This window comes from Schistocerca americana, chromosome 5 (assembly GCF_021461395.2).
Source record: "Schistocerca americana isolate TAMUIC-IGC-003095 chromosome 5, iqSchAmer2.1, whole genome shotgun sequence".
In the NCBI taxonomy this organism is placed as follows: Eukaryota; Metazoa; Arthropoda; class Insecta; order Orthoptera; family Acrididae; genus Schistocerca; species Schistocerca americana.
The window spans coordinates 765,385,685-765,404,199 of NC_060123.1; the positions used below are offsets into that span (position 1 = coordinate 765,385,685).

An 18,515-nucleotide genomic window follows, 5' to 3' on the forward strand; every position below is an offset into this window, starting at 1 on the left:
TGAACCATGGCAATGTTGTTCGGACATGGAGGAGAAACAGAGAGACAGGAACTGTCGGTGACATACCTTGCTCAGGCCACCCGAGGGCTACTACTGCAGTGGGTGACGCTACCAACGGATTATGGCTCTGAGGAATCCTGACGGCAATGCCGCTGTGTCGAATAATGCTTTTCGTGCAGCCACCTTACATCACATTACGACTCAAACTGTGTGCAATGGGCTGCATTATGTGCAGTTTCACTCCACACATCCATGGCGAGGTCCATCTTTGCAACTGCAACACCGTGCAGCACGGTACAGATGAACCCAATAACAAGCTGAATTGGACTGCTCAGGATTGGCATCACGTTCTCTGCACCAATGAGTGTCACATATGCCTTCCGACGATTGTCAGAGATGTGTTTGGAGGCAACCCGGTCACGTTGAACTCTTAGACACACTTTATCAGTAAACTCTTCCGGGCTAAGTTGCCGTGGTCGATCTATAGAACTTCTTAGGGAGAAGAAGTTCTATAGATCGACCACGGCAACTTAGCCCGGAAGAGTTTACTGATAAAGACGCCGGCCGTGAAAGCCTACATGGAATGATTCTTAGACACACTGTCAAATGAGTGAAGCAAGGTGGAGGTTCCCTGCTGTTTTGGGTGGGATTATGGGGGGCTGATGCACACTGTTGGTGGTCATGGTAGGCACCATGACAGCTGTGCTATAAGTGAATACCATCCTTATATTAGAACAAATAAGCCCTCGGTCACAAATATTAAGTCAAAATTGACCAGGTTTCGACGCTACTATGAGTGTCGTTTTCAGAATTACACTAACTGTTCTAGAACATATTATGTATATAATACATTAATAAAATTAAAGTTTGTACTGACTGGAAAAGATGAAGTACAAACTTTAATTTTATGAATGTATTATATACCTAATATGTTTTAGAACAGTCAGGCTAATTCTGAAGACGACGCTCATAGTAGCATCGAAACCTGGTCAATTTTGACTTAATATTTGTGACCGAGGGCTTATTTGTTCTAATATAATTCTGACACGGGCACTGAACCTTAGCAGCTATGTTCAAAGTTTTATGAATGCCATCCTCCGACCAATAGTGCAGTCATATTGGCAACATATTGGCGAGGCATTCGTCTTTGTGGATGACATTTCGCATCCCCATTGTGCACATCTTGTGAATGACTTCCTTCAAGATAATTACATCACTCGACTAGAGTGGCCAGCATGTTCTCCAGACATGAACCCTATCGACCATGCCTGGGATAGATTGAAAAGGGCTGTTTATGGGCATGTGACTTGCCAACCACTCTGAGGGATCTACGCCGAATCGCCGTTGAGGAGTGGGACAATCAGGACTGACAGTGCCTTGATGAACTTGTGGATAGTATGGCACGACGAACACAGGCATGCATCAATCCAAGAGGACGTGCTACTGGGTATCAGAGGTACCCGTGTGTACAGCAGTCTGGACCAACACCTCTGAGAGTCTCGCTGTATGGTGGTACAACATGCACTGTGTGGTTTTCATGATCAATAGAAAGGGCGGAAACGATGTTGATCTCTATTGCAAATTTCTGCACAGGTTCAGGAACCGAGGGGATGCAAAACGTTTTTTGATGTGTGTGTGTATGTATGTATGTATGTATGGGATGGGCATCAGTTGTTTGGTAAGTGGTGCTTAGGTGTGTGTGTGTGTGTGTGTGTGTGTGTGTGTGTGAGAGAGAGAGAGAGAGAGAGAGAGAGAGTGGAGGGGGGGAAACTGTGGTTGGTAAGACCTTTTTCCTTTTTGTAATGTAGTGGATTTGTTTACGGTTCATTGAGGTAATTTATGTTTGATTAATTTGGTATTATTTTTTGGGGGTATTTATTTGCTTATATCGGTGGGTTTTATGGAGTGTGGTCTGGTGTTGTTGATTTGTGGCAGTTGGTAGTATTGTGCACCTTGGTTGAGCTATATAGGTCAAGTGAAATTTGCAGTACCAGGTTTTTGTGTCTGGTTTCATGGTATCTCTGGCTATGTTTGAGCCGTATAGACCAAGTGAAAGTTTCAGTGTATGTGTGGGTTTCTAGTATCACTGTTTTCATTGGAGCTGTTTAGTTCAGGCAAAATGTATGATACCAATAGCTGTTATTCGCAGTTTTGGGGTGGGATGATTGTTGAGGGTTTGTTGAGGATTTTGTGTGCATAATTTTTGGTTTGATATTTATTTTGGAATGGTGTCATCATCCTTATTGTTGTGTGTGGTGATTGACACTGCCCAAGACCCCTACTTCGAGCGGTTCCCCCATTAGTTTCACTTTATTTCTGGTGTTAAATATTCCACTTGTTAGGGCCTGTTTATGTTTGTTCATGGGTGTAGTGATAGATGTCGTGGTCTCCATATTGAAAACGCTTGAAATAGGAGTGTCACCATCTTGAAGATGCCACGGGTTAAAGCAAATAAGAGAACAAGAACTTTTGGTAATCCCCTGCTGCCTATGTCTGTAAAATATGCTAACAACAAATTATGGCTAGTGCTACTCTGCTCAAATTGATAATTATGAAATTACTTGTAGATTTGTTATGTCAGGGGTAAAACAGCGATTTTGAAAATATCCACTGCTCGTCCTATACTATTTAGCTGCTATTTTTATATAATACTTCAAACAAAACATTCATGTAATGGGACGCAGACTACTGTCAGCTCTCTATATATGGGTAAAGTCAGGATCTATATAATAGTATTAGTATGCAGAATTTACGTTCTGGAGCCCAGGTATTCTTATAAATTATGGACACCTTGTCTCATGGGGTATTTTTTTACTTCATTTTTAAGGATTTGGGTATTTTTGTTTGCCTGTCCGTCTCTTGTCATACTGTTACACTTTTCTAGCAGAATATAAAGCTGTAATCTGAACCGTACGGAGAGGTGCACAGTCTACATGGAAATATGCCATTGGTACTTGAGGGAACATAGATATATTAATGCTTAAATTCACATCATTGATTTTCCACAATAGTATTTGTTTTATAGTCAGTTATAAACCAGCTTTTGGCATTCTGTGTCATCCTCAGACAATTTCTGATGATGTCCAAAAAAGCCAAAATCTGATTCATAACAAACTGTAAAATAAATGACTTTGATCATGCTGAGCACCACAGCTGAGACCAATATTAATGATTATATGTGTTATTACATATTTATCATGTTGCAGTTGGTTTCACTGATTGAACATCTTCAAATTGCCCATTTGTCTCATGACTTTACACATGTAGGCCACCTGAATATGTTTAGTGAACAAATCTGGTCATAACACAATAAATGTGTAATAATACAGCTTAGATGGTTATTAATATGAAATAAATATTATTATGGCACATCAATCATGTGTATTTCCAGGGTTGCCACATGTCCTGGAAATCAGGGAATTTCAAATGTATCAGGGAATTTTGAAAAGAGCACTGGAAAAATCTTGTTTTTGTCTCAGTAGATGAAATGGTTTGTTTACTGAGATGTCATGTGTCATCACTGGCTGGGTGCAGCTGAGTACGTGCGTAACTTCCGTACTCCCTTATTCTTACTGCTTCTCCCCTTTATACCACTCCCCTCGAATTGCAATCAGTACCACCACCACTTCTTGCCACTAGCCTAGCAGCTATCGACAAGAGACAGGGAGGCAGGAGGAGTGGTTATTTGAATCTGATTCTCAGAGATTGTTGACGCAGCAGCCAGAGGTGGTGATCACGTATACATGAGTTGTGTCTGGGTGACTGTCTGAATATCTGTGTGCTCTTGTTTTCTGACAAAGGGTATGGCGGAAGTTTAGTTGTGAGAATGTTATTGTCTTTTTTACATGCCTGGATGTGGCTCAGCAATCATCTTTACCGTGAGTTGCTACTATCCTCATTAGCGTTGATTCTCAGAGTATTTGTGCAACTCACCAGCTACACAACCGGCAGGCCGGAAAGGACAGAAGGAAGACTCCCTTGAAGACTTGCTACATCCCTCCAGCCAATCAACACATGAGTCTCCCTCTGCCAACTGGAAAGGCTCGAAAAAGTCCAACAAAGGCAAATGGTCTTCTGTTTCGCTGACCCAAAGATCCTCTTTGACGGTGTCGCCATGTGATACCTTCTCCTGGCCGGCCACCATTTCGCCAGTGTGCCCCACCAACCTTTCTTGTGCCCTGGATTCCTCATGTCGACAGCAGAAGAAAGCCGACACTTCTGTAGGACCACATGGAGCAGGATCCTCTTGCCTCTGTGCCCTGTAGCAGTGAGTTTTCGCAGACTGGCACTCGGCAGCTGCCGAGGTGACACCCCTTCCTATTGTCCTCATCGTGACTGTCCTCCAATGGAACTTTTGCAGCCTTTGATCCAACAAAGAGGATTTATGACTGCTTTTAGAATTGCAGCTTCTACTTGTACTCTGCCTTCAGGAAACAAAATTCATCCTCACGACTGCTTTGAGCTTTCACATTTCTTCCTGGTCTGTTTTGACCTTCCGCTCGAGGTTGGCATTCTGTCTCATGGGGGAGTCATGCTGCTCTTATGGGATGACATTCATAGTCAACCCATCCATCTTCCTGACTACCTGTCATCAAGCTGTTGCAGTTTGTCTATTCCTTCCTCACTTGAGCTTTTCCCTTTCTACCATTTACATCCCTCCGTCATTCGATGTCACCAGGTTCGACTTCCTCCAGCTTATTGGACAGCTTCCTTGCTGATTTCTGCTGCTTGGGGACTTTAATGCACACCATCCCATTTGGGGCTCTTCCAGAACCTATCTGAGAGGTGCCCTCTTCGCTGCCATTCTTAATCAACTTAACCTTTTCTTCTTTAGCACAGAAGCACCCATGTTGCTTTCAGACTCGTCACACACCTATTCCCATTTGGACCTTTCCTTCTTCACTGCCTGTGCTGCACATCATCTTGAACGGTCCGTTCTTTCTGACACCTACTCGAGCGACCATTTCCTGTGTGCTATCCATTTGCTAACTCCTACCCCACCTCCGTGCACATCGAAATGGCAGCTGACTAAGGCTGACTGGAGACTTTACTCCTCCCTGGCGACCTTCAACGAACACGATTTCCTCAGTTGTCATGACCAGGTGGAATTTCTTACAAACATTATCCTTACCGTCGCAGAACATTCCATTCCTCACACTTCCTCTTTACCATGCTGTGTCCCAGTCCTTTGGTGGACTGAAGCCTGCTGTGATGTAATTCGCATTCTTTGGGATAACCAAACAGGCAGCTGAACTTCATTCACTAGTTCTTTTAACAGTTTCACCCCCCTCTTCCATCGTGTGCACCAACCTCCGACGGTTCTCTGGGAGCAAGATCCATTCCCCAATTTTCACCCTGACAGTAGCAGACAATATCATTGTGTACCCTATTGCTATCTCCAACACCTTGGATCGCCATTTTGCAGAAATTTTGAGCTTCTCCCACTATCATCCTGCCTACCTCTATAGGAGATGAGCAGAGAAGACTCGGGCAATAACATCTCTTCTCAGAATCCTGAGTGTTACTGTGCTGCCTTTACTATGAGGATGCTAGACCACGCTCTCACTTCATCTCAATCCTCCGCCCTGGACCAGACACTGTTAACTTTCAAGTGTTGCAGCACCTTTCTCTTGTGGGCAAGCACTTTTTGCTTAATACATACAACCGGACCTGGGCAGAGGGCATGTTTTCCAGCCACTGTTGTGAAGGCACTGTCATACCCACACCTAAGCCCGGTAAGGACAAACAACTTCCTTCTGGCTATCACCCACTTTGTTTACCCATGTCATGAATGGTTTTCTGTGGAAATCCCAGACTGGCTTTGTTTCTCAATTTGGAGAAAGCCTACGACATTTGTTGGAGGACTGGTATCGTTTGTACTCTCTACACATGTGGCCAACTGCGCCATCTCCTTGAGGAATTTTTAAAAGACGAGTTTTCGATGTACGTATGGGGTCTGCCTCCTCGGACACCTTTATCCAGGAAAATGGTGTACCTCAGGGTTCTGTCCTGAGTGTCGTCGTCTTTGCTGTTGCCATTAACCCTACAATGGCCTGTCTCCTGCCGGGCATCTCCGGCTCTCTTTTTGTTGATAATTTTGCTATCTACTGTTGCTCTTCATGAACCTGTCTCATTGAGTGGTGTCTTCAGCAATGTCTTGATCGTCTTTACTTATGGAGCATGGACAGTGGCTTAAGTTTTTCTACTGACAAAAACATTTGTATGAATTTCTGGCAGCACAGCTGGTTTCTCCCACCATTTTTACATCTTGGGCCTGTTGCTCTTCCATTCATTGAAACTACAAAATTCCTGAGGCTCCTGCTTTATACAAAACTATCTTGGTCCTCCCACTTCATGCTCCCTGCAGCTTTTTCGATGGGTGTGAACCCTTCACCATCTTGGCTTCGTGCGGCAGCCCATCTTCACCTTGACCTTCATTCACTTTCTAAAGACACTGCACCAGGCTTGGTCTATTGCTTTCAGTTTCACGACCTATGCATGGAATTTTGCAGTAGTATCTTTGTGTACACTGATGGCTCTTGGACTGACCATGGTGTCGGGTGTGCCTTCAACGTCAACCAACATTTTTTGGTACTGACGTCCGGCACATTGCTCAGTATCTACAGCAGAGCTCTTCACCCTGTATCAGATCATCGAGTACATCTGCTGACATACTCTTTTCACTGTGTCACTGCTCACACTCTCTTGGCACCCTTCAAAGCCTCTGTGCAGTGTAGACTGTCCATCCCTTAGTGCACCGGTTCCAGGAAAGCTTCCACTTGCTCACTTTTTATGGAGCCACTGTGATGTTTATGTGTGTTCCAGGTCATATCGGTCCAAGAGGTTGCTGACACTGCTGCCAAAGCTGCATTCCTCGTACTTCAGCCCAATAATTCTTGCATTCCCTCTGATGATCTCTTGTTACTTTCTGTCAAGAGGTGGTGTCACTTTGGCATCGGCACTGGTCCTCCATTCATAGGAATAAGCTCTGGGTTATTAAGCCTCTCCCAGTGGCTTGGACAACCTCCTCTCAGTCCTCCTGTGGCGAGGAGGTCATTTTAACTAGGTTGCATATTGGGCACTGCCTTTTTAGCCATCACCATTTGTTAAGTGGTGCTCCCCTACTACTTTGTGCACATTGCACCCAACTTTTAACTGTCTGCCGTTTCCTGAGGGGATGCCCTTTTTTTTTTTAGAGTTTACATTCCCTTTTGGGTTTGCCATCTGAGTTATTGGCCATTTTAGTGAACAATGCGTGGGCTGTCGACTCTGTTTTACTTTTTATCAGTTGTAGCAATATAGTGAAGGCCATTTAATTTTTAGTTCTGGGCCTCCATTTCACTATTGCGTACTTCATAGACCTTTCTCCACGTCCCTGTTTCTAGCTGTCCTATCTTCCGTCATTAAACGTTGACATGTAATCATTTTTAACTCCTCTCTTCATCTTTGTGTTTCACAGTTTTGGCATGGACACATATGACCCTAGTTGTTTTTGCGCCCTAAAACAAAATGGGGGAGAAATACAAAGCCCTTACATTCTTTTGTCGACTTATGTCTTTACCTCCCCTTGAGACCTCAAAATTTGTCGGGGAAAAATTCTAAAACGTGTCTGTGGAATCAGAGAAATATCAGGGAATTTCACTTGGAGAAACTTGTGGCAAACCTGATTTTAGGTTTTTATATATGGAAATTATTTTTGCTTCTAGTATTGCAGTTCTGAATTGCTGAGTTCATCTTAAACTAAATCTTGTTATTAATCACATATACCATTAGGGAATATAACTTCTATAGGCATGTAAGTGTGAGAATCCATGGGTCCCTGAAGAAGCTTTTTCAAGATGTAGAATAAATAATTTTTTTCCGCTTAGCTGAAGTACCTCAGAAGATTAAGCCATATGAGTAAACTGAGTGAAAGTGTGTTAGCAATCCTTTGTCCAGTTTGATACAGTAAGAGATTTCTAAGCACAAAATGGGCGGAACTGAGCTTCTCGGTTAACTGACCCACATGCTGGTCTCACACGTGATTGGTATCTGCATTCCCAGGAACTTAGAACACGGGAGCCTAATTGCACATTTATCCCTACTTTTGATATTCGTATCTGTAAGTTGCTTTTATTTCTTTAGAACTGCACAATACAAGTTTTTAGGCATTAAGCTGGTATCTGTTGATCAGTACAAGCCTGTTCTGTTATTCTCCTGGATGTTTCTGGTATGGATGAGTTTAGATCTTGTATCAATAAGTTTGTGACACTGCAAAACATTAGAGTTTTTCCAAAGCCCTCCAGTGCCCCAAGTACATCATTTTTGTGGACTTGGCAGCAAACACTGTGTGCCACACCATATTTTATGTTCTCCCTTTTTGAGTTTAATCTTATTCCTGTCTTATCATTTGTTAATGTGACCTTCCATTTTCTGTAGTTAAAGTACAACTCAATCCATGCAAGGGGAAGACTTTTAATGCCATACTTTTTTTGCTCCCCCTCACAGAATTTTTTAATCTAAACAGTCAAAGGCTTTGGCAAGATGACAGAGGGGATAATTTCCACTATTTAATTCTACTGGAATTGAATTTGTGAGATATTATGTTGGATTCTCAGTATAGAAGCCTTTACAGAAGTCAAACTGTGTTGTTAAAAAGTTATTCTCTGAATGGTGGTTCACCATTCTAAGTGGATTTAGGTTGAAATACTATGCAGAGATGAAGAGGCTTACAAAGGCAGGAATAGGCTGGTGAGTTGCACCAAAGCAGTAGTTGGATGAAGACCACAACAGCAGCTTCAACTCAGTTTATTGATGGAAATCTAGCTCTTGCCGAAATTAGCTCTCTCTCTCTCTCTCTCTCTTTCTGACACACACACACACACACACACACACACACTCTTCCTTCTAGCTACCACTCCATCTCTCTTACCAGTGTGTTCTCAAGGTGATGGGACATATGATTCATGCCCGGATGATATGGTGGCTCGAGTCTCACAACTTTTTATGAATGCACAGTGTGGCTTTCAACACGGCATTCTGCAGTGGACCATCTCATTATTTTGCCCACCCATGTCATGAATGGTTTTCTGCAGAAATCCCAGATTGTCGCTGTGTTTTTCGATTTGGAGAAGGCCTATGACACCTGCTAGAGAGCTAGTAACGTCCATACTCTTCACATGTGGGGCTTCCGTGGCCACCTACCCTGTTTCCTTCAGACATTTTTAAAAGACCGAGTTTTCGAGGTGCATGAAGGGTCTGCCTTGTCGGACACCTTTATCCAGGAAAATGGTGTGTCTCAGGGTTCCATTCTGAGTGTCATTCTCTTTGCTATCACCATAAACCCTATAATGGCCTGTCTCCCACTGGGCATCTCCGGCTCTCTTTTTTTTTGACGATTTTGCCTTCTATTGCAATTCTCTATGAACCTGTCTCACTTAGTGGCATCTTCAGCAATGTCTTGATTGTCTTTACTCGTGGAGCATCAACAATGGCTTTCGCTTTTCCACTGACAAAACTGTCTGTATGAATCCCACGAACGCTGACTGGAAATTTGTATGTCCGTCTGGTTATTTGACCTGTTGTGCTGCCATTCACAAACAGCATTCCAGGAGGTGTTTTCCTACAGGATAACACTTGCTCACATACTGCTGTTGTAAGCCAACATGCTATAGTGTGTCAACATATTGCCTTGGCTTGCTCGATAACCAGCTCTACCTCCCATCGAGCACGTATTGGACATCATCTGATGACAGCTTCAACCCATCCACAAACATCATTAACTGTCCTTATATTGGCCAACCAAGTGCAACAGGCATGGAACTCCATCCCACAAACTGACACATGACACGTGTACAATAGCGTACCAGCATTTGCATTTACATTTGCAGTGGCTTGTCTCACACTCCCATTGATCCTGCAACGTTAATCACTTTACATACGTTGCCTCAACAAATATATTCCTGGTATTTCATTACTCTACATTGATTATTTTTTGGTGTTGCAAATTTTTCCGTCAGTGTACCTGGCCTTTCTTTAACCATCCCTGGTGCAATGCAGAATTCTCTTCCCAGTAGCGAGAAAATGCCGTTATTCCAATTTTGAAATCACATAAATTGCCTCTTCAAACGGACAGCTGTCGTCCAGATTGTTTACTCAGTGTCCTGCAAGTTACTTGAACATATGGTTAGTTTAAGGCTGTATTGTGTCCTTGAATCCCCGGATCTTTTGGCTTCGATCCAGGGTGCTTTTCGCCAAGGGCGCTCTACTGAAGATAATTTAGTCCACTTGAAGTGTGCTATCTGAACAGCTTTTGCTCAGCATCAGTTCCTTGTTGCAGTTTTCATTGATCTGCGTGTATATCTTATGATACCACATGGTGCCATAACGTCCTTGCCACCTTAAAGGAGTGGGGCCTCCATGGCCCACTCCTGATTTTTATCCAGAACTTTCTTCCATGTCACACTTTTTGGGTACAGGTTGGTGCCTCCTGTAGCATCCCCCCCCTGCAGGAGAAGGGGCTTGCACAAGGTTCTGTTTTGAGTGTCACTCTCCTTTTTGTGGCTATCAATGATCTGGCGGCAGCTGCATGACATATTTTGTCCCCATCATTTTTGTTCGTCCGCGACGGCTATTGCTGGAGGCAGAATGCAGGGAGCAATACACCAAGCACAATCCTGGGCTTTGACTCATAGCATCCCTTTTTTGGCTGCCATGACCTACGTTATGCATTTCTGTCATTGTGTTTTTTAGGACTGGTCTTTGATGCCTAGTTGACATGGCTTCCCCGTCTTTGCCAACTAAAGCAGACATGTAGGTCGCACCTGAATGCTCTTCTATGCCTCAGCGGTGTGGTCCACTCTACTTTGATATGGCTGTATGCAGCATTGGTGCAGTCACACCTAGATTACAGGAATCTCTCATATGACTTTTTATCAGCTTTGACATTAGGTCTGGATTCGATACACTATTGTGGGGTAAGACTGGTAACAGGTGCCTTTGGACTAGGGAGCAGTTCCACTATTTTGGGTTCTGCACCATCAAAAATTGATGGCAGCTGCTCACCCATAGTACCCTAACTGTCATCTCCTCTTTCCAGATATGAGATCTACCTCCCAAAACGGCAACACAGGTCTGGGGCTACGATCACCAAGTTTGAGTCTTGGTCAAGCACACAGTTTTAATCTGCCAGGAAGTTTCATATCAGTGCACACTATGCTGCAGAGTGAAAATCTCATTCTAGAAAACTCTTTATCTGTAATTCTCTTTACATATTGGCTATTTTCTTCACATATGGGGGACATGGTCTCATCTGAAATGTGAAACAAGCCTGTAAAAGAAAGGGGGGGGGGCAGTTCTCAATTCTTGAGCAGTGACCCTCATGTTTTTTTTTTTGTGCAATTTGGGTTAGTTTATGTTCAATCCTTGCGCCCAATTTACTCTTTCATCTACCTACTTTTTTTCTCGTCAAGCAGAATGATATTTATGCCCGGTGCTTAATACCTGTTTGTATCACTTATAATGCTGGTATTTATGAATTTTTTAGCATTTGACTCCGGAAAGACCATTTTTCTTTGTAGTGTGGTCTTGCCAACAGCAAATTTTCTGGATGGAAAGTCGCTCAATCTGCTCATATACTTTAAAATTTGAAAGTAAATCTAGCAATGCTAGAATGTATACAAAATACTGATATACCCATTTTCAAGTTGTTGTTTAAAGATTCGCGACTTTTAAAACTTACGTAGATTATCTTTTTGATGATAGAACTTTACATAAGAAGTTATTAAGAACATTGCGAATATCACATGACGAACAATTGAATGACTAAATCAGTGTTATCAACCCTCATTCATTGACACATGTAATAAATTCATCGAAGCAGTGAAGTTCAGAGCTGTAAAAATTTCTGAAATTAAAAGTATACATTGCCTAATGAATGTATTATTTTGGGGTGAAAGAACACAATAATTACTAGTTTTGGAATGTAATAATTCACTATGGCTTCATTTTAATTCTAATAAGTTTCACACTGTAATGAAACATTGTCTAAATGCCTCTCTTTCTCTCTCTCTCTCTCTCTCTCTCTCTCTCTCTCTCTCTCTCATTTGTTATAACTTATCGCTGTTATATTGTATTTGTATTGCAGTCATTACATTAAAATTGGCTATATTGATTCTGCAATTTATACTATTATGTTATTGCTAAGAATTGATTTAAAGAATAAACGTATATATTTATTTGTAAGATTTTGTAAATTTATACCACTGGAACTCTTTCAAAATATTTGATTGCATAATACTGCCAATAAATACAATGACTTTCTTTCTTCTGTTTATAATTGTAATAGATGTTGGACACTTTGACTCCAAGTATGTTATACAGAAACGCAGTGATTTTTTGCAAAAGGCAAAACTATGTGTTCGAAGAATTGCGGAGAGGAGGGTACGTGATGTATTTTAAGTAGGTTATAAAGAGTAACTATAACAACAAAAACAATAAATTATTTGTGATTGGCAAGCTTTCGGAGCCAGTGGCTCCTCCAGACAGAAGCGTTGAAGGGGAAGGAAGAAGGGTAAAGGAAAAGGCCTGGAGAGTTCCAGGAAAAGGTGTAGATTTTGGAAAAGTCACCCAGAACTTCGGATTAGGCGAAAAATAGAAACGACACATGTCATATACCAGCTATTATGTAAAAACTGTTCAGCTTTCTACATCTGCATGACTACCACCAAATTATCAGTTAGGATAAGTGGGCATAGGCATAGTGTATATACTGGAAACTCACAATATCCTGTTGCAAAGCATGCTCTACAACATGGCATACGTGACCTCGGCACTTGTTTCACCACACTTGCCACCTGGATTCTTCCGCCAGACACCAGTTTCTCAGAACTCCGCAGGTGGGAACTAGCACTACAACGTGTCCTTGGTTCTCACCACCCACCTCGCCTTAATTTACGTTAATTTCTCCTGTCTCAGCTTTTCTTCACTGTAATTACTCTTTGCTTCACTCCGTTTTAGCTTTCTACATCTTTCATTGTCTTTCCCGTCTATTTTCACTGCCCCCTCCCACAACTGTTGCATACAATACACTTACCTTCTCACTCTTATTAACCATATACAGTTTTAGTAGTAATCTCTGTCTTGCATATTACCCTGTCTTCCACCTTTAAGCTCTCAGGTTTCCGAATCTTGCCCGATGTAGTCCCCAACAATTAGTCTTTCCTTCTCATCCTGTACGGTAAGTCACCCATGACCCATGGTTCTGGGTGACTTTCCCAAAATCTACCCCTTTTCTTAGACCTCTTCAGTCCTTTTCCTTCATCCTTCTTGCTTCCCCTGCAACCCTTCAGCCTGAAGAAGGAGTCACTGGCTCCAAACGCTTGCCTATCACAACAGTCTTTTATGTGTGTGTTCTGCCACTGCTTGGTGAGTAGATTTTTTATCTATCCAATTAAATAATTTTATAAAGATTATCTGTGTGTGATGTTTTATTGGTATACAACTTGTTATAAACAAAACTTATTTTTACCATTTAATATGTTTCCAGATATTTACCAGTGGTAAAGATGAAATTGGGTTGATTGTACTTGGTTCTGACAAGACACAGAATCCACTTGATTACCCAAATGTTAGTGTGGAATTTCCTCTTGCACTACCTACATGGCAGATGATATCCTTTGTGGAGAAATCTTTTCATGAAAGTGAAATAAAAAGAGATTGGATAGATGGTGTTGTTGTTGGCATGCAAGTCTTGAAAGATGAGCTAGAGTAATTATTTTAAGCTGTCTGTTTCATGACATTCCTGGAACATGTTCCAGAATGTGTGTTACACAAATCACAGTGACATAGTTGTGACTTTATAAACTTGAATCAATATGTTTTTGTAATGAAAAAGTAACAGAAGGCACAATTCCTGCAGAAATAGGAAATTTTTTGTGTGATTTTACTGCATGAATGTTTTTTACAGTTTTTCAGCTCAATAATTAAGTAGGTATTGATACAAGGCTTTGCCAAAAACCCATCTGTCACCTACAATTCCAGCCCTGTCACTGGCATTCCGTACCCCACAATATGACTGGGCCACTATGAAAGCAGCCACATCATTGTCAAATTCACTGAAACTACTGCATAGCAATTTGCTTGAGTATGGCTGCAGTTGTGGTCTTCTGTTTGGTTTAAGCACTGCGTCAATACCTTCTCCTCCATGGATTGTTTCCAGTATTTGGAGATGAAACATTAGGCAGCAAAACGTGCCTTATAACCAAAATCTAATGAACATATAATTAAATTAACTAAAGATGTAATGTTGCACTCTCAGGTAAGACTGATCTTGAATACAAAGCCAAAGTGGAAATTAATTGTAAGCTGCAACATTCATCTCACTTTTTGTTATTGAAATTATTCACAGTGCCATAGGGAGAACTGAGTTTATGTGTTTTATAGAGTCAGATACACGCTGTGGCACAGGGTGCTGTCCATTATTCTCCTGACTATGATGTCCAGCTGTGGTAGTCTTCCTTCTTCTTTGGTCTCCATAGTGAATTTGATTTTGTGGCGTGTGGAGTTCAGATGTACAAAGAAGTCAAGAAGTTTGTCTCTTCCATGAGGCCAGATGACAAGTGTGTTATCCACATAACAGAAGAAGAAGAAGAAGAAGAAGAAGAAAAGAAGAAGATGGATATCCATTTGGTTGACATCAGGGCCTCTTCCTCGAAGTGCACCGTAAACATATTCACAATCTCTGGTCAGAGTGGGCTGCCTATTCCGACTCCATCTGTTTGCGGCAGGTGGGTGTGCCATGAGTCAGTGAAGTGGGAAAGTTGACCAAGTAATATGCGTGACGTGTCATACCTCGACCGATATTGAGAACAGAATAAAAAATTCAGAGGCATTACTTTTCAGCACTCCCATGCATATTCTGCATGCAAGAAAAGCTTATGGAGCAGGTTTCTCATTCAGAAATTCTATTTCAGTGTTGGTTGTTTACACGAAGACCGTGTTAAGCATAATGGAAGAAGGAGAAATGTTTATCAGCATTCCAGATTTGGCAGTGGCAGGCTCATGGTCTGCTGAGACTCTGGTTTATTGTTTCACTATATTGCTGCTTGCATTGCTCAGAATCTCATTTTGTGCCAACATAGAATTGGTAGGTTCAGGAGGGCCATGCTAAATGCCTTGCAGGGCCTCAGTAGTGCCACCCAACTAGCACCTGAGAGGGCAGACAAGTGTTCGCTCATGCGTACGTGATCCTGCAGTGAAGTTGTGTACATTTAGTCAGGAAGTGGGCTTGTATACAGTGAGACAGATATCCACACAGACAATGTGATGGCATCTGGAGCAGCACAGACTGTCAAGCCCTTAATGCAGCTCTAGAGAGAGGTGAACTGACAGCGGTGCAACTGACAACAATGCCAGACACAGGAATGGCACTGTGTCATCGTGTCAGACGAGTCTCGGTTCTGCAACGTCGTCACAATTGATGTACTTGTGTTTGGAGGCTCTGATGCCAACAGACCTGGCCAGATTGTACCTGTCATTCTCATGCGGGTCCAGCATGTGATGTGATGGTATGGGGTGCAACTGGATACATGTCACAACTTCTGGTTCACATATCCAGTAATTTGGACAGCAGTCATTGCATTTGTGTTTTGTTAAGGCCTATCGCTGTGCCCTATTTTCAAGGGCTCCGTGATTGTAGATTGTATTTTATTGGTCCTGTTGTCTACATAGCAGCTTATGCATAAGACATTGGACAAGTCAAGTTATAAATATACAGGCTGAAAGTAATTTCAAAGCATACATATTTAAGCTTACAATAATACACTTTACACACAAGTATTTATATAACACATTTCATAAATTTAAATATTCTTTAATGGAATAAAAGCAGTGATGCTGTAAATATGACTTTAGAGATTTTCCAAATGTATTGACCTCAGTGATAGCTTTTATGTTTTCAGGAAGTTTGTTATAAAGCTTAACTCCCATGTGAAAAGTACCTTTTTGGCACAGTGCTATGCTGATTTGAGTCATATGTAAGTTCCTGTTTTGTCTGGTAAAGTGCTCATGTATATCACAGTTTTTTTTAGCCTCTGGTCCTTGCCTATTACATTTAATTTAAAGAACAAAAGGGTTTCCATAATGTATACACACGGTAATGGGAGAATACCAGATTTCTTAAACAGGGGTTTACAAGAGTCTCTAGGCTTACACCCAAACAAGATTCTAATGGCCCTTTTTTTGTAGTTTAAAAGTGCTATTAGCTATTTTAGAGTTTCCCCAGAAGGTGACCCCATATCTAAGACGAGAATGAAAGTACGCATGATATGCATTCAATACTGTTTTCTCACTACAGCATGATTTTAATGAACAAAGAAGATAACGTGTTTTGGTCAGTTCTGCATTGAGACATTCAATATGCTTGTTCCATCTGATGTTACTCTGCAGCCAAAGTCCTAAGAATTTGGTTTCAGTACTGTTACCAACTGGTTCGTCATTGATAGAGACTGATGGGATAAACATGTCCTTGTTAGGAACATTGTGGAATTTTAGAGCAACAGTTTTCTTACTGTTTATTACAAGCCGATTACTCTGTGCCCAGCTGCTAAGTTGTTTTGTGACTGTGTTTACTGTCTGCTGTAACTGTTCATCGTCGTCTCCTTTTAGTAGAATCGTGGTGTCATCTGCAAATATGATTGATTTGTGTGCATCAATATTTAAGCTTAGATCATTTATGTACAGAAGAAACAGAAGGGGTCCCAATACAGATCCTTGGGGTACACCACATTTTATTTGTTTATAGTCAGATAAGTGATTAGATACAGTTTTTAGTTCAATATTTGTGTGCTTGACGCACACTGCCTGCATACGATTTGTCAGGCAGGAACTGATCCACTTGTTGGACAGACCTCGAATACCATATCTTTCTAGCTTTGATAGCGGAATTTTATGGTCCACCATGTCAAAAGCTTTTGACAAGTCAATAAGACTCCTATTGTTTCCTGTTTTTTGTCCATCAGTTTTAGGATGAAATTGATGCACTCATAGACAGCAGTTGTCGTTGACCTCTTATTTCTGAATCCATGTTGTTCATTACATAGGATGCTGTTTTTATTTATAAATTTCATAAGTTTCTCATACATAACTTTTTCCAGTACTTTAGAGATGCAGGAGGAAATTGTGATGGGTCTGTAGTTATTTACATTGTCTTTATCCCCTTTTTTATATACAGGAATAACTTTTGATGTTTTTAACACATCAGGGAAAGTGCCTGCCTGAAGTGAGCAGTCGCATAAATGTGTGAGTACTTCAGTTAGGTTTGATGCGCTCTCCTTTAACACTGTTGCAGGTATACCATCAATACCTGCCGATTTGGAATTTTTTATTCCTTTTATTGCTTTAGCTACTTCATCTTGTGAAACAGAACCGATGTACATTGATCCTCTACATGTACTTATTTTATATTCATTTGCCTGGATGCTCTTAAAGTTTGATTGTAACATATTTTCAGCAACACCTGTGAAAAAGTTGTTAAATGTGTTAGCTACTTCTAAGGGGTTTGTTACTTTTTTATTTTTATGTGATAGTGTTATATTTTTCCAAGGTTGTCTGTATTCTCCACATTCTTTTTTTATAACACTCCACATAGCCTTTGATTTATTAGCTGAATTATAAATGATTTCATCATTATGCATTATTTTTGCTGCTTTTATTACTTTTCTTAATATTTTGGAGTATTTTTTATAGTATGCGCGTACTACAGGTGAGGAATTTTTCGAGTTACATATTTCATGAAGTAGTCTTCTCTTCTGGCATGAAACCCTTATTCCCTTTGTGATCCAGCTGTTTGTTCTAGAGTTTCCCCGTATGGTTAATGTTTTCAGTGGGAATGCAAGTTCAAAGAAATGGGTTAATGTATCAATGAAAGTGTCGAATTTTTCATTTATATCATTCATTTTGTACACTCCTAGCCATTTTTCTTTGTGTAATAAGTTGTTGAAGTAGTTCACATTATGCTGATTATAGCTTCGATATGCTGTTCTAAAAGACATGTTGTTAATAATACTGCCTTGTACTTTTATGCTTAATATTTGAGCAAGATGATCACTAAAACCTGCATTGAAAATTTTTAGTGAGGTGTTGTGTAAACTCTTATTTACTAGAAACTGATCAAGAGCTGTTTGACAAGTTTCTGATACTCGGGTAGCTGCTTTTACTTCAGCCTTTAAATTGAAGGACGTTGCAAGGTTCAAAATGGTCTCCCTATTTCCACTATTCGTGAGGAAGTCAATATTGAAGTCACCACAGATTATAAATTCACAATCCATTTTATTTACTTTATTTAGCAATGACTCCATTTTGTTTAAGAAAAGTTCAAAATTCCCAGACGGTGATCGGTAAACTGTAGCAATAACCAGGTTGAACTGAGTAATTTTTATAGCTGCAATTTCATAATCCTTTTCGACATTTGCCCTAGTTAAGTCAGGTAGTGTAATAAAATCTACATTATCCTTTGTGTAAATTGCTACCCCACACTG

General features: G+C 41.0%; 1 pseudogene; it reads left to right on the forward strand.

Annotated features, from left to right (window-relative positions):
- The first annotated feature begins 12,291 nt into the window (after positions 1-12,291).
- The window catches only part of LOC124616667, a 64,440-nt pseudogene continuing 58,216 nt past the window's right edge, over positions 12,292-18,515 (forward strand).